Source organism: Myotis myotis, unplaced genomic scaffold (assembly GCF_014108235.1).
Source record: "Myotis myotis isolate mMyoMyo1 unplaced genomic scaffold, mMyoMyo1.p scaffold_m19_p_5, whole genome shotgun sequence".
Taxonomy (NCBI): domain Eukaryota; kingdom Metazoa; phylum Chordata; class Mammalia; order Chiroptera; family Vespertilionidae; genus Myotis; species Myotis myotis.
The window spans coordinates 2,700,153-2,715,103 of NW_023416357.1; positions in this window are offsets into that span (position 1 = coordinate 2,700,153).

Here is a 14,951-nt window from a genome sequence, read left to right on the forward strand (position 1 = left end):
TGATTTCCAGTTGCTTAGAATCTGCTCCTAATTCATATTGAGCTAGGGAAGCAAAAAGAGGGAAAGGGATTCTAGCATGGTGGCTTGTGAATAGGTGAATTGTGTTTTTATTTGTGTGAGGGTTAAATAGAAGGAGTAATCTAAGTACAAATGGCATAAAGATCTAAAAACCATGAGGCTCTGATGAGAAGTGAAGGTGCAACTTGACTGTCTGCAGGAAACGTAGGGACTAAGGAGCTTGGAAACTGGCTGCCACGCTCTCAGCTCCTGTCCGCTGAGCAGAGCCCGAGGTGGGGTTAGACTTGTAAGTGATGTGTTGAGGGAATGGCCGGGAAAGTGCAAGAGGAGAGGACTGGACGGAAGAGTGCCCGTCTGGCCCTTGGAGGAGACCAACCAAAGAAGGAAGGGCTGTGTGTGAAGGGCCCAGCCCACACCCAGTTCTGGGAAAGGCTGAGCCGGGCACCCATCAAGCCTCATGTTATGAATTTGTCACCTTGACCCTCATTCAGCAGAGCACAGGGTACCTGACGGTGAACCGATTTCAGCAACAGGCCATCTGAGCAATTGAAGTAGATAGGTGTATTACTCACGAGTTCTGGAAAAAGTACTACCCCTTAATGGGCTACTTGGGGAAGTCAAGGCCGAGCGCAGATACAGCAAGGGGCTGGGTGCTCGCTTCACTTGGGGTCCACAGGCGGAGTGCTGGGGAGTTCCCAGGCTGAGGCAGGGTGGGTCCATTCAGTCAGAAACATGGGTTTGGGTAAGCTCCGGCCCTCCGTGAGGGACACATCAGGGGAAGGCCACGGGAGCCAGGGGAATCTGTTGATTATAGGGCTGCTGGGGAAGTCATATCAGGATCTCACATTTGCTTGTGACTCTGTGGACTGCTCTGTAGGGCAGCCCACTTATGAGGGCCACTCTGAGTTTAAAGTCACCGCAGACCAAGAAAATGGTGCCCAGGCAGCAATACCTTGAGCAGCTTAGCTCAATGCTCCACACTTGCCCATGGGAAGCATCGCAGGTAGAGCAGGAATGGCCGGTTCTGGTACTTTCTACTGTACTCAGTCACTAGATGAGGGCGGCACAGGGTAAGTGTGGCCTCGGTAGACCCCCTTAATTCTTAAAAAAAAAATCATGGCAGCTGAAGACCGTCAGCCAATGCTGCTTCCGCCGCAAGTTCTGCGTTAAGAATGCGAACATTGACAGGTTAGCATGGGCGGGAAGTGGGGGTAAACAAACAGGTGCGGCGCTGGGAAAACTGGAGACGGTGATCAACATGTGTAAACTCCCAGTTATGACAGACAAGCTCTGGGGGTGTGAAACACAGCCTGGTGAACATGGTTCATCACGATGTATTGTATATTAGAGTGTTCCTAGCGGAATAGATCTTAAAAGTTCTCATCACAAGAAAAAGAGCATGTATCCGTGTGAGCATTGTGTTGTATACCCAAGACTAACGCCATGTTGTGTCAGTTATATTTCAATAAAACAAGGGGGGGAAGTTCATGTAACATTCTGTTTTAAGTCTTGAAATAATTTGGAACCAAAATAAAGGCATGGAACACATGTTGCAAAGGACGTTGCCGATACCTAACGTCATCACACTGCGGAGGCAGCTCTCTTATCTCTGACCAGCTACTGGTCTGTAAGAACTAGCCTACGTTCTACCTTCCTCGAGTCCTCGTCAAACAGCTCCATCTGACTTGAAATACACTTCTGCAGCGTTTCCATCCTGGCCTGACCCCCTAAATTGGCATCCATCTTACCAGAAATCAGCTTTTGTTATACAAAATGAAGCTGTAAGTTAAAAGTAAGGTCCACATCCTAATGAAACTGAAGTGCAACGTACATGCAATAATTGATGATGTTGTTGAAGCCAAATCACAGCTTGCAAAAAGCATGTTATTCTTGAAGTTGCCTTCACTTTGGAAGACTGTTTTCCAGTGAGGCGCGTGGTGCTTGAATCTCCCCATCACCTCCTCTATTCGATTTCCTGCAGACCTTGCCTTTGAGCAGTGAGCTGAGTTGTTGGCCCTTGTCCAGACATGCTATCCATCTCATCTTTATTCAAGACGCTGTGATGATTAAGTTAGCACTATTAGTTCTAATCTGATTGAAAATAAAAATGTTACCACAATAGGGCTACTTGGGCAAGGTACCTTCTTTCTGAAGAATTGCCAAGACCTATGCATTCAAATGTTCCTGTATCCAGAAAATCGGAAAACCCTAAGATCTCTTCTGACTACAATATAGTTGGATTACATTATTGTTTTATAGCTGAAAGGTTTAAAGATTGTAACGATAGCAAAAAGAAGATCTTTACAAGTATCTATTTCTGCCATCTTGTTTTACGATGAGTTACCATTGATGGGTCAATAGTTAGCTGCTACCAAAGGAGAAGGCAATGTCCCTGTCCCCTATGGCTCATTTATTACACAAATAAACCACATATGCAATTAAAGAATCCAAGAAAATTAAAACTGTATGTAATTTAGCTTTTTTAAACCTTTATCAAGGCCCCTTGTTGTCAAACATATGATGCCATTTGAGCTAAGCTGGGCACATTTGCCTAGCACTTCCATTGTGAGAACTGCTGAGACAGTGCATGTCATTTAGATTAAAAACTCACCTTTAAACATGATACTTTATACTGGGTCACACACACATCCAAAAGGACGGGCCTGTGTCAAATACATTTTCTCTTGATTTCCGGTGCACTTCTCTTTGGTAGAAGTGGGAGCAAAACCATATGATAAATTGAATTACTTGCAATCCAAAATATGAATACATAAATGACTGAAGAAATCAGATGATTGTTTAACTGGTAATTGACAGGCTGCTTTATGTTATCCTAAAGAAGCAGACCTCTGAGAGAACTGAGCAGAAAATAATTGATGAAAAATTGTATGTTATCCACACACGGCGTATTAATCGAGTGTCTAGAAACCTTCATGTGGCTGAGGGAATGTCACTGTGCAGATCACCTTTGTTAGGGATACGGGGCAGAATATCTGTTTTTCCCTTCTTTGTTTTCCTCTAACAAGGCCACCTGTAGAGGAACAGCGTGCGGCCGGTGTGCCTGCCAAGTTTTAATTGAAATGTTGTGATAAATTTCACTGCCGGGTCAGATGTTATTTTCTGGTTAAGGAGGGTCAAGCTGGTCTCTTAAAGAACCACTTTTGATTTTTATAGTGTCCAGTGATTTGTTCCTGGAAGTTGATTTATGGTGGATCTGACCTCCGTCCTCTTGGTTGACCTCTGACTACATTTTCAAGTTTCCAGTTCACCCATGGTCACCAGTAGAAAAAAAGTATTTTATTAAACTGGGCTTCTCATTTTATTAGTGTGAAAATTGGCCTTTCCTAATCGATAGAACAGGAAGCATTCACTTTATTGCTTCAAACTAGAGACCAAAGGTCATTTAACACAAATAGAATGAGGCACATGACAAAAACAGCAGGAAATACTTGATGACTCAGCATAAATAACTTTGTTAACACACAAAATGGCTGCTTCTTGAGTGCATACATTAGGTTAATAAAAATGCTAAGATTGTTGACATGTAGGACCATTGTATTTTGAATGATAATCCCTACAAATGATTAATTTTAAGTTCTAGCTTTGGTTTGGTTGTCGAAAACACCCATTCCAAGGGTCTGGATAAGGGCTGATGGAATACCAATGTTTATGATAATACAGCTTGTTTTCCACAAGTTCAGAGTGCTCTATTATAAATGCTCTATTATAACATTTTCTTTAAAGAGAGAGTGAGTTTTGAAGAACAATAGTAACTGCATAGCAAGAGAAACAAAAGAAGAAAATGGCAATAACTTTGCCATTTCACTGGTGAAAAAAACTGTGGCGGTGACATCAGACTTGAAGGAATATGCACTCATTATCTCTGTCTTGCTGAGTGTGTCTCCAATTGACTGTAGGTTGGTGTGCTGACTGTAATGACTCATAGCTGACTCTGCAGTGCTACAGGATGCCGGTGCATTTCAAATATAAGTCTGACCCATCTTAGCACCTTAATAACATTTCTGTAAAATTTTATTACCAGTTGAAAATGCATTTATATGACTTGAACAACAGCTTGACTTTTATCATCTTAAGGAAACTTATTTAGGTCATTTGCATGACATATAGATGTATACAAATGCAAATATAATGACCATTCTCCCTATTTCTAAGATGTTGTCAATATAACTTAGTGAGTGTTTAATTGCAGTATCAAGTATAAATACACACCATTGCAAAAACTTTCTATGATGAAGATTCTAATCAACATGACGATAATAAAGTGAGGTTGATTTACACACAAAAGGCCTTCCTTTGAATAATGGAGAGGAGATTTGTTAAGAAATTTCGTTCTTTTAAATAACTTATTGCTTATGATAGTTCTCCAGCAAAAGACAGATAATTTCAAAATAGACAGAACTTAGAATCTGGAGTTGAAGTGTTATTACTCTTGAATTTAGAATCAAATGAGCTAATGTACCCAGAGGTATAGAATATGTTATTTTTTTATGACAGGGGTGGGCAACCCCTGGCACACGTGCCAAACATGGCACTCGAAACCCTCTCTTATAATCTTCCATTTACAATTTTTTTCTTAATATCGACTTTTTATTTTTCAGATAAATTCAGTGTAGGTGCATCTTAGATAAATAAATAATTTTACATAACATGTATACATTAAAAAGTAAATGTATTTTTCATCATCATATACTGTGTTTTTGTCGCTCGAATGAATTTTATTATTTCTTCAAGGTACTTCACATACGTACACCTTAAGAGATATCATGTTCTCAAAAAATTAGGGTTGGCACGCAGAAGAATTTTGAGTCAGAGATTTTGCTGGTTTTGGCACGCACTCACAAAAAGGTTGCCCACCCTGGTTTTATGATTGCTTGGTGGGTTTTATTCAGGATGCTCAGTTACTACACTAAACATAACACTAGCTTTCCTCTTAGACCTGCAGTGTGGGCACTTGAATGCTCTAGTTATTGCTGTAAATTACTGAAGGTCATAAAAAGCTCAGGAAAGCTGACTATACAAGAGCAGAGTAGCCAATAGAGGGCTGTGTCAGACTGACCTTTTTATCATGCGAGACCAACACGAAGTGTGTCTTCATAACCAAGGAGCGGGAGTTTACTGGGATAATCGGTGGACGATGGTCATTGAGAAATGATCAGGCTCAGGCTTTCCGTATGCAAATCCAGTTTGATTAATTTCTGTAAAATTAAAGAAATAGATTCTGTGGGTCTGCATATGGAGATACATCATTTGCATGAATGAGCCTTTCATTTTCAGCCAGTTATTTCAGCGTGACATCATCAGAGCTCAGGAGTGTGTGAGGAGACACTGCCGCAGGGATAAGGATGACCTTGGGTTTGATTCCCTTCAGACCATGGGCTGGGTTGGAGTGAAGCAGGAGTTGGGGACTAATTTCCTGAGAACCTTTATGCCTTTGGGAGCATGAGGACTGTTCTGGTGAGAAATGTGGAGACAAGGTGTGGAGGGGAGTTGTGGAGGTAACCTCCCCCCATGTCTGCTGTGAAACCCCTACCACAAAGAGAAGTTTCAGCGACCTCGAGTGACAGACACCTGGGGTCTTATAATAGTGGTGGCACCAGGGAGAGTGGACCAAAGGGGGAAGGAAAATGCTCGGAGAGTGTCATTGGAAATCGCAGTGGTTACTCTTGTATGCAGACATGAAGCTTACAATTCAAATCTCTCAGAAAATCACGGGGAGCATTTGGGGTGTGATGATGGTATTCATGTGCAGGTAGTCATTATTAAAAATAATATTTGATATCACAGGTAGATAAGGCCTCAACTTAAAAGTGTCTCTAAATTTCCTAAGTAACAGATATACTGTAAGAGAAAATCATAACACAGGCACTATTCTAAGGGCTATAGATACAATGACTCACTTAATCCTCACAAGAACCCCATGAAGTAATTACAATTATTATATCCCTATGTTATAGGTGAGAATACGAAATCAAAGACATAATAAGTAACTTAAGTAAATAGTGGGGTTGTGACTCAAACATAGGAAGTTCATGTTCTAAAACTTTAGCCTACACATCTCCTTTTTTAGGTGAGCCCTACTTCCGAGGCACACAGGACCTCGCAAGCACAGAGCTTGAGTCTGAACCCGGGTCATCCTGACTTCACCCGCCACGCCATTAAGCTTCCCATTACCCTGGGAAATACGTGAGGAATGTCCGACAGCGCGAGGGCTCTGAGTCCCAGCTCTCTGCTCTTCCCTCACCGTAGCTGGTGAAGGTTCTGTTAATGTGAGAGCTGCCTGTGCGTAGTTACCAAATCAGCGGGATCCAGCCCGCTCTGTGTTTCTTACTGTCTTACTTAGCCGGTTGCCTCAAAAGTGAGCATTCCTCCAAGTCAGCCATTAGAATCTCTGTGGACTAAGAGCCTACTGTGTATTGGGCACCTTACTAAGCATGTCTACACACTGTCTCTCAGTCCTCACAGCAGTGCCGAGAGAAATACATTATGAAGTCATTAACTTTATTTTACAGATGAGAAAACCAAATCCGTGAAATCTAATTCACCCAAGTTTATCCAGCTCTGTCTGACCTGGAGCAAACCGGGTCTCTCTGAAGATGCCATTAATTCTTCATCCCTTTATTACACCGAAGTACACGCGGTCAACTCCACATTCTGTGGTTATGGAGACATAGGTCTTCTACAGCACAGTCTTGTCTGAGCTCAACTAAATGTTAGACACTCCCCCCCACACACACTCTATTTACCTACTTTTTGATTGACTTTCATGCATAATCAATGACAGTAGGAATGAAAAACATAAAAGAAAACATTAAAAAATAGACACAATATTCACATACAGACTTATTATATATGTACTAGAGGCCCAGTGCACGAAATTTGTGCATGGGGTGGGGGAGGTCCCTCAGCCCAGCCTGTACCCTCTCCAATCCAGGACCCCTGAAGGATTGGGCCTAAGCCAGCAGCCGGACATCCCTCTCCCAAACCAGGACTGCTGGCTCCTAACTGCTTGCCTGCCTGCCTGCCTGCCTGATCACCCCTAACCACCTCTGCCTTGGCCCCCACCACCGTGGCTTTGTCCGGAAGATGTCCAGTCTAATTAGCATATTACCCTTTTATTAGTATAGGTTCTTGCTAAAATACTTCTTGTGCGCTATAATATCCCAAGGTAGTTCACGAAGGCCAGTGATTATTTTGTGAAATAGATCTCACGTTTTATTTAACTCATATTAACTTAGTAAGGAAGCGACAAGCTTCAGTGTCCCCCCATATTTCTCACCTGCCTTCATGTGCTTTGTCTTTGGGCTGATATGTGAATGACCTAGCATTTGAAACCATTTCTTTCTTCCTTTTTCTCTCTGTGATGGCTAGCAGATGCCACCTGTCTCCGGAGGGCAGGTTGTTTGTTGGTATCAGGGCACCAGAGAACAGCACGCATAAACAGAGGTTGGCGTCTAATTACTGGAGCTCTTTATGGAGGTGGATCACCTCCCGCACAATGCTCAACGGGACAAAGTCAGGCCACTGTCTGTACAGCATCAGCTGCCGCCCTGAGTTCCGTGTTTTACCACGACACCGAGTCGCCTTTGTTTACCGGTAATTAGCAGTAATGATGTCTCGCTGCTCAGCTTTGTTGCAGAACCAAGGCTCCTCCTTTGCCGATTCGGGGGGACTCCTAGTCTGAGGCCTCGTGGCTTGACTGTCAGAAGCACCAGCAGGCAATTCTAGGCTTAATTACCTCCCTGTTTTGTTCTTTGCATTGGACAATAAGCATCCAGTGGAAAGGCAATTTGTGGAAGAGCGGAGACAGGAAAGGGGGGAGGGGCTCCTCTTTAATGCGATGCGTCCATCAAATAAACTAACTTAAAAATGTTTTGACCTTGAGTTCTTAAACACTATTGTAATTCCCCACCTTATATAGGAAAAGCATTTTAAAGAAAGTTATTCAAATAAAACACAACCCTACAGATAGGCAGTCTGTTTATGAAATATGAGGGAATTCAATTACCCATGAATGGATGAATGGCTTTCTTCTCTCTTTGTCTGGTCATCATTGTTACTGGGGATTTCTTTAACAAAAGATATCAAAATAAACAGAAATGTCTGCGATGAACTGTGAGCCTGCACTAGGTGCATGTCACTGGGAGTGTGCTGTTGGGATGCATGGAGAAGACCTGTGATTTTTTAATGGAACATGACTGAATTTTTAGCAGAGTCACATAAAAAGAAGAATTAACTGCATAAGAATGAGCAACAATCTAGAAAAGCATCACTTGTAGCTTGTAATTTTTTTCTTACAAAAAAAAAGCAGGAATGCTTGCTTCATTAAAAGTCTGAAGTATGATTTGAGATAATTTTGGTTAAATTCTATTGACTATAGGTACATTTATATGGAAACAATATGTATTTGAGTACTTGCAAGTTTTATTCTCAGTGACTGATTGACTATTAATGTTTAGCTTTTTGTGTATGGGAACCATATTTTAAAATAAACATTAGTATGCAATATTTTCTAGTGACTTTCAGTGCTCTCAGAGGCTGAAATCCAATCATTGTAGTGGTAATTTTATTAATTATAAGCTGTAACATTATTACCCATACTACTTTTGCTAGATAACTCTTGTGGGGTAATGACCAACCATTTAAAAATGAAGTTTTCTTATTCCATGTTATGAAGCATTTAATTATTCTTCAAGATACTCCATATTGTGGTCTCTTTACCATTTAATAACATATATGGGCTGAATTATAGATTCTGCATATAATAGACCATATTCAGTACATATTTCAAATAGTGAAGCAATTTCCCATCACATTTATCAAATTCAAGTAACCCTTGTATGGAATATTTTATATATGTAAAGTAAGGGCATTTGTATAAAAAAGCAATTTTTTATGTTTTCTAAAGAAATTTTGCACCAAATATATTCGGTGTTGTGAAATTCCTCCATTATTATTGGTTGGCAATGCTCCTACTTCTTACTAATGTTCCTCAGATTTTCATGGATGAGATATGTTTTCTAAAGATGATACATAGTCTTCTCCCCAATATAAAAGCAAAGAAACTGCTGCTTCCTTTGGCATCGAAGTGGTCTTTTCCATTTAAAACTGCATTTCAAAAAATAAGGTTTACATGATGCATTGAATTTTATCCCATATTTAGAAATTTGAAGTTAAACAGTATCCAACTTATTAAATACAAACATCATAAATATAATTAGAATTAACTGCATCTATAATTAACCATAAAGCTACAATAAGGCCACTGGGATATGTACTCATTATTAAGTTAGCGTGTGTAAAATATAAAAGAAAATAATGAATAGATTGTTTAAGTGGGAGAGTGTGTGGAAGTAATGACCTATAGTGGTAATTTTGAAATCCTATAGAGCAGTGGTTCTCAACCGTGGCTGCACATTAGAATCACCTGGGAATCTTTTTAAAATCCTGATTTCTGGGCCTCAGCCTCCGGAAATTCTGTTTTTTTGTTACTAATGTTGTGGTCCCCACCCCATCACAAAGAAACAGAATTTCTGGAGGCTGAGGCCCAGAAATCAGGATTTTAAAAAGATTCCCAGGTGATTCTAATGTGCAGCCAAGGTTGAGAACCACTGCTCTACAGGCAATAGGATATTGATAATTTTCTAGAACTTTCTGCAGAACTAGAAATTTTACCTTTCTCTTTGAATGTATTTTCTGCAATCTTGAGGTTCATAGAGGAACTAAGAAGCCCTTCGCACTGTTGTTTCATATTGTCCTCATACATGTGATAAGCATAAAGGGCTCACTGCATGGACTCAAGCAATTTTGATTATTAATACCACGGTGATGATGATTATTTGCTGTTTTATTTGTGCAAAGAGGTACATTATAATACTAGTCTTTGGACATGTGTTGTCAGCTGGGAAAATAGTTTTACATCTTGGAAGAATGGTTGTGACTACTATGACTCTTGGGAAATAGCACTGACATCCCTGCGGGCCTGGATGAAGGCTGGAAAGAGAACAATGCACCTGCTGTAGCCCAGGGACCCTGCTTCCCATCGGCATGCTTTGGGCAGAGTTCATGTCCTCCACCCTGAACCACAAAGCAATGCCGGGAATGGGTGCCAGGATTTCTTAACCAAGAACCTGTGATACACTCTCTGAAAATGCAAGAAAAAGACCCCTGAAATCATTTCCATCTTAGGCCATTTTCCCCCCCAAATCAAATGTTTTCACAGTCAAGTGTTTAGTGAAGCAGTAACAACAGGCGAGTCTGCTGGTGTTTCTTTGTTTAATTCGGTGCTCTGGGATGGACTACGTAGATACGGACTCGGTGACCTCATTTGAACATCCGGAGACACACGCTTTGTTGACTTGAACAGTGAGGACAGAGTCCCACGCACATACACAGATGGTTAGGACATTGACGGTGCTGTGTTCAGATTATTTTTAATTGGAATTAAGTTTAAAACTCAAAGAAGAGTGAGAAAATTCACATGTTCAGTTTTCAGGTGAGGATCAAATTTCCAAATTTGATGGCGACCAGAAAATACTGAGCAGATGATTTTCACACTGATTTTTTTTTGACATTTCAACACCAAAGTGCTTTTACATTTCCTCACAGATTATGGAAGAAAGCGGAAGTCATAACAATGATGATGATGATGATGGGGATCCATTTTGCTCCTCTACTATTTTTTCCTTATTCCTTTGGGGAGCGACAGCAGAGTCTTAGCCATCCCGTAAATACTTGTTTCGTAAAAAGAAACAGAATCTACTTTGCCGACTCTCTGCCTTGATATATTGAAATCGGAGGGAAGGGGGGAAGGCCCATGATGCTTCATTAGTTAATTGTGCAGAGTACAGCTCTTTAGGGGTAAACAAGGGAAGGACATTTGCTGAATGGCCCATCCTCGTCACGCATATTATGGCCTAATGATGCCAGTAATGGTAGGAGGCTCCTGGCGAGTCATCTGTCAAATTAGCACATTGAATTATTTATTGCCTCAGAGTAGAATTGTTGAAAGGTAGCAGCTGAGACGTGGTTTTTCTAAATCTAAAATTCAGGGGTGGGTGGGGGGAGCTAGAAAACTCACACAGCTGCTTTGAGGGTGCATTTGCTTTTTAACATTTGCACTGATGAACACAATAGTCCTTACTGGGTAAACATGTTTTTCTACCTTTAAATCTGGTGTTTAGTGTGTGTGTGTCTGTGTGTGTGTGTGTGTGGGACGGTGGGGGGAGATGGAGGGTGCATGAAATCCTAACAGTTTTATGCATTAGTTATCCAGGAACAACCTAATGTTCAAATTAGTTATCTTAGGTCTGCATGACTCATGTGTGCTATATCTCCATGTAAAAACATAAGACAATACCAGTTTGTTCTGGGCTCTGTGCCCAGGAACTAATACGAACAAAATGATTCTTGAGTTCCAGCTCCTTCAACTCAACTGTTTATAGTTCTGTTCTAGCCCGAGGTTGTGTAAGCTAAGAAGTCTGACTTGCAGAGTCTTGGAGAAGGAAATAACCTGTGCTCAGCTCTAGGAAACAAGACAATAAGCATAAGAAACATACATCTGGAGGCGTGTAAGCATTGGAAAGCCTGCGCAAGCTAACGAATTTGGGGTCTTTGCTTAGTATTTACATAGTGGGTGTGGGCAGAACTCTTTTTTTCCTGTTAATAATATTATATCAAGAAATGATTTCACTTACCAATTTCTTCCACTGACCAATGAAGAGTCCCTGGTTCTGGGAAAATAAAATAAAGGAAGGAAGAGAGAAAACAGTTTACCAATTACTTGTGCCTGATTACTTCTATATTTCTTGTTGTTGTTTTTTTAATTCATGTCCTGAATTAGACAACTACATGGGAAAGTTTGAAATGTTGATTATAAAATAGATCATGAATTCAAATAAGCAGAGCTGCCGAAACCGGTTTGGCTCAGTGGATAGAGCATCGGCCTGCGGACTGAAAGGTCCCGGGTTTGATCCCAGTCGAGGGCATGTACCTGGGTTGCGGGCACACCCCCAATAGGAGATGTGCAGGAGGCAGCTGATCGATGTTTCTCTCTCATCGATGTTTCTAACTCTCTATCTCTCTCCCTTCCTCTCTGTAAAACATCAATAAAATATATTAAAAAAAAAAAAAGCAGAGCTATACTGTGCATCACTTGATCTCAAAGTAGTAATTGAATGAACTTCTCAAAAATGCCAAGTTTGAATTACTGTGTGCAATTGTTCAATTCCTGTGTGAATTTTGTCAGAAATGGCTCCAGTGGCTTCTGGTGGTGTTCTGGGTCTCAGAGACTGCTGCCTGGCCTCCCATTGGGCAAGGGGTCGCGGAGAAGTTCTCACTGGGTCAGGCCTTGAAGTATGAGAGGGCTATTGATGGGCAGGAAGGCATGGAGAGCCCTTCTGCAGAAAAGCAGTCAGGGAAGGGCTACTGGAGAAAATGTCAGAGAAAGTCAGAGTAAAATCCAATTTGTGCAGAAGAATCTTCAGGTGAATATTGAGTAATGTTTTACATAGGAAAGAACTATATAAATTCTAAGTAACTATATGCGTTCCGGTTTTCATCATTATCACCCCCATCACTGCCACCCCATGAGACTGGATGGCGAGGTAACAGAGAAACAGACAAAGAGAAAGTGTGGAGGCACTGAGCTAGGTACCTCTGTCCTGGGGGAACAGCGACGCCATTAACCAAGGAGAGGATGTCCTCGGGAGGGACCAAGCTTGGTAACAAAGACAGTAGATTCCATCATGGGCATGTTGATTTGGATGAGTAGGTAAGGCACCCAGACAGAAATGTCCAGAAAGTTGGTAAAAAGTGAAGCTGTAGCTCAGGGAGAAGTGAGCGGAAGTGTTACAGATGAAAATCGGAAATGCCATGCATCCGGGTGAGAAGGCATGGGAACAGCACCTCAGTTCCGTGGTGTGGTTTGGCCAACCCGCCAGGTGCTGATTGCCTGCCTATTTCACCGTGATTTTGAGACTGTGGGCATCATATTGGGCCAGTGCTGATGTTATTAGACCAAAAGTTTTCTCATGGAGATGTGTTTTTCCTGCTGGTGTCGCTGTTTCAATCCTTCTTGGTTCCGCTTTCCAAATTAGTTTTGATCGCGTCTCCTTTTGCGTGTCTATGTGTTGACCACAGCCAGAGCGCTTCATTACTTTCTGTATGTCTTTTAACCTCTTCAGAGGAAGACTGAAATGAGAAGATATTTATTGTTTCGGGACCTTAAGCATTTTATTTGCATTTGACTGGGAAGTGACAGAGAAATTGTTATTCCCAGTTTGTAGGAGTGAAAACTGGTCCTCATCAAAGTTAAAGAGCCTGCCCCAAACCACACTTCTAGGGAGCCCAGCTCTGTCTAATTCCGAAGTCTTGATTTCAATCCTCTTTTGTTATTTCTACATCACTTGTCTCCTGCATAGACACCTCCCTACTATTTGTTATCCTCATTCCTTCTAATTATCATTAATCCCAGACGCCTGTTTTATCCTTGTCCTTCATTGAACGCCTCTATTCTAGGTCCAGTCTTTCTGTCGGCCACCATCCCATTCTCTCGTTGGTGGGTTTAAATCTTACCGGTGTCTCTTCTGATACTGATCTATCGCACACCATCAAGTTCTATTAAGTCACTAATATTTAAAACACTGTCACCTTTGGAGTTGAAAGTGACATTCAGAGTCGTCCGAGAGCCAGCCTCCTTCCCGGTACTCAGGGCGTCAGGCCGCCTCTCCGCTTGTCGCAGGCCGCCCTGGGACACCTGCGTGGCACGCATCGTGTCAGGTGGCGCCATCTGCACGGAGCACCGCCAGCGCCTCTGCTCAGGTACAGGCCTCCCCGCGGCCTTTCCGTCCTTCTCCGCAGACCTGTCACATGTGGGCTGCATGATGCTTACAGAGGCGCCTTTCATAGCGACTACAGCTGCCTCAAGCAGTCAGACAAGTCTTTTAAAAATACGCTTCATAAACAATCATTATCTATTACAGGTGCAGCGTGAGAGCTGGGTGTAGTTGATGTAAGACACCCAGTGGACGGCCTGGCATTTAGGACGCCAGAATCTCCTCTTTCGCACCCCAAGCAGCTAGCGAGAGGGACCCCGAACCGGAACAGCGGCAGCCAGTGAGGAAGCTGCCGGCGGTCAGCTCTCTCGGGGTGACCGGGCCGGCTCACAGGCACGGGCTTGTCCTTCAGCGATGCGGGCGGCTGTGCGGACAGACGGAGGGCGCGCTCTCAGGTGCAGAACTGGACCGGGCCCTGTGTGCAGGCACGGGAGGCCTGAGCGAGTGGCGCCGGCGGTCCAGTAGGTGGCGATCTTCCCCCAGAAAGTGGGGACCAGCGTCCCAGCGCAGGCCGGACGTGCTGGCCTAGATGAGCACCCAGGACTCTGCCCCGAAAGCCCACCTCACCAACACAGGAGCGCTCTTCTCCGCCGTCCGTTAGAATGCGGCCCGCCCTGGGGGGCTACCCTGGACCCGACCTGAGCTCAGTGCGGCCTTCTTTGGCCCTTCTGGGACCTCTTCTGGTCGTTAGCAATGTAAGTGGAGCTACGTTAGAATAACAGCCATAGTTCTTCTCCAGCGGCTCGCACGCTGTGGAGTAGAAACTGCTCCTCGCCTTCCATGTATGATCCTGCCCGTGGAGTAAACGCCCGCCTGCGGACGGGCCTTCCTCGCGCACTGTTTTCGAGGCAGGACACTGAGTGATTTTGTGGACTTCTGACTCTCCACCGTATCTATCCTGCCCGTGAAGGAATGGAAGGTTTTGGCTTCTGCAAAATCACAAATGTGTTTCTCAGTGGGAAGCTCGACAAAAATAATAGACTTCATGAGGAAAGACAAAAGCAATCTGAATGCCTTGTCTTGGAGAGGGAGTTTGCAGGCATCGTTTGCTATGCCATCACATCATATTTTTGTTCTAAA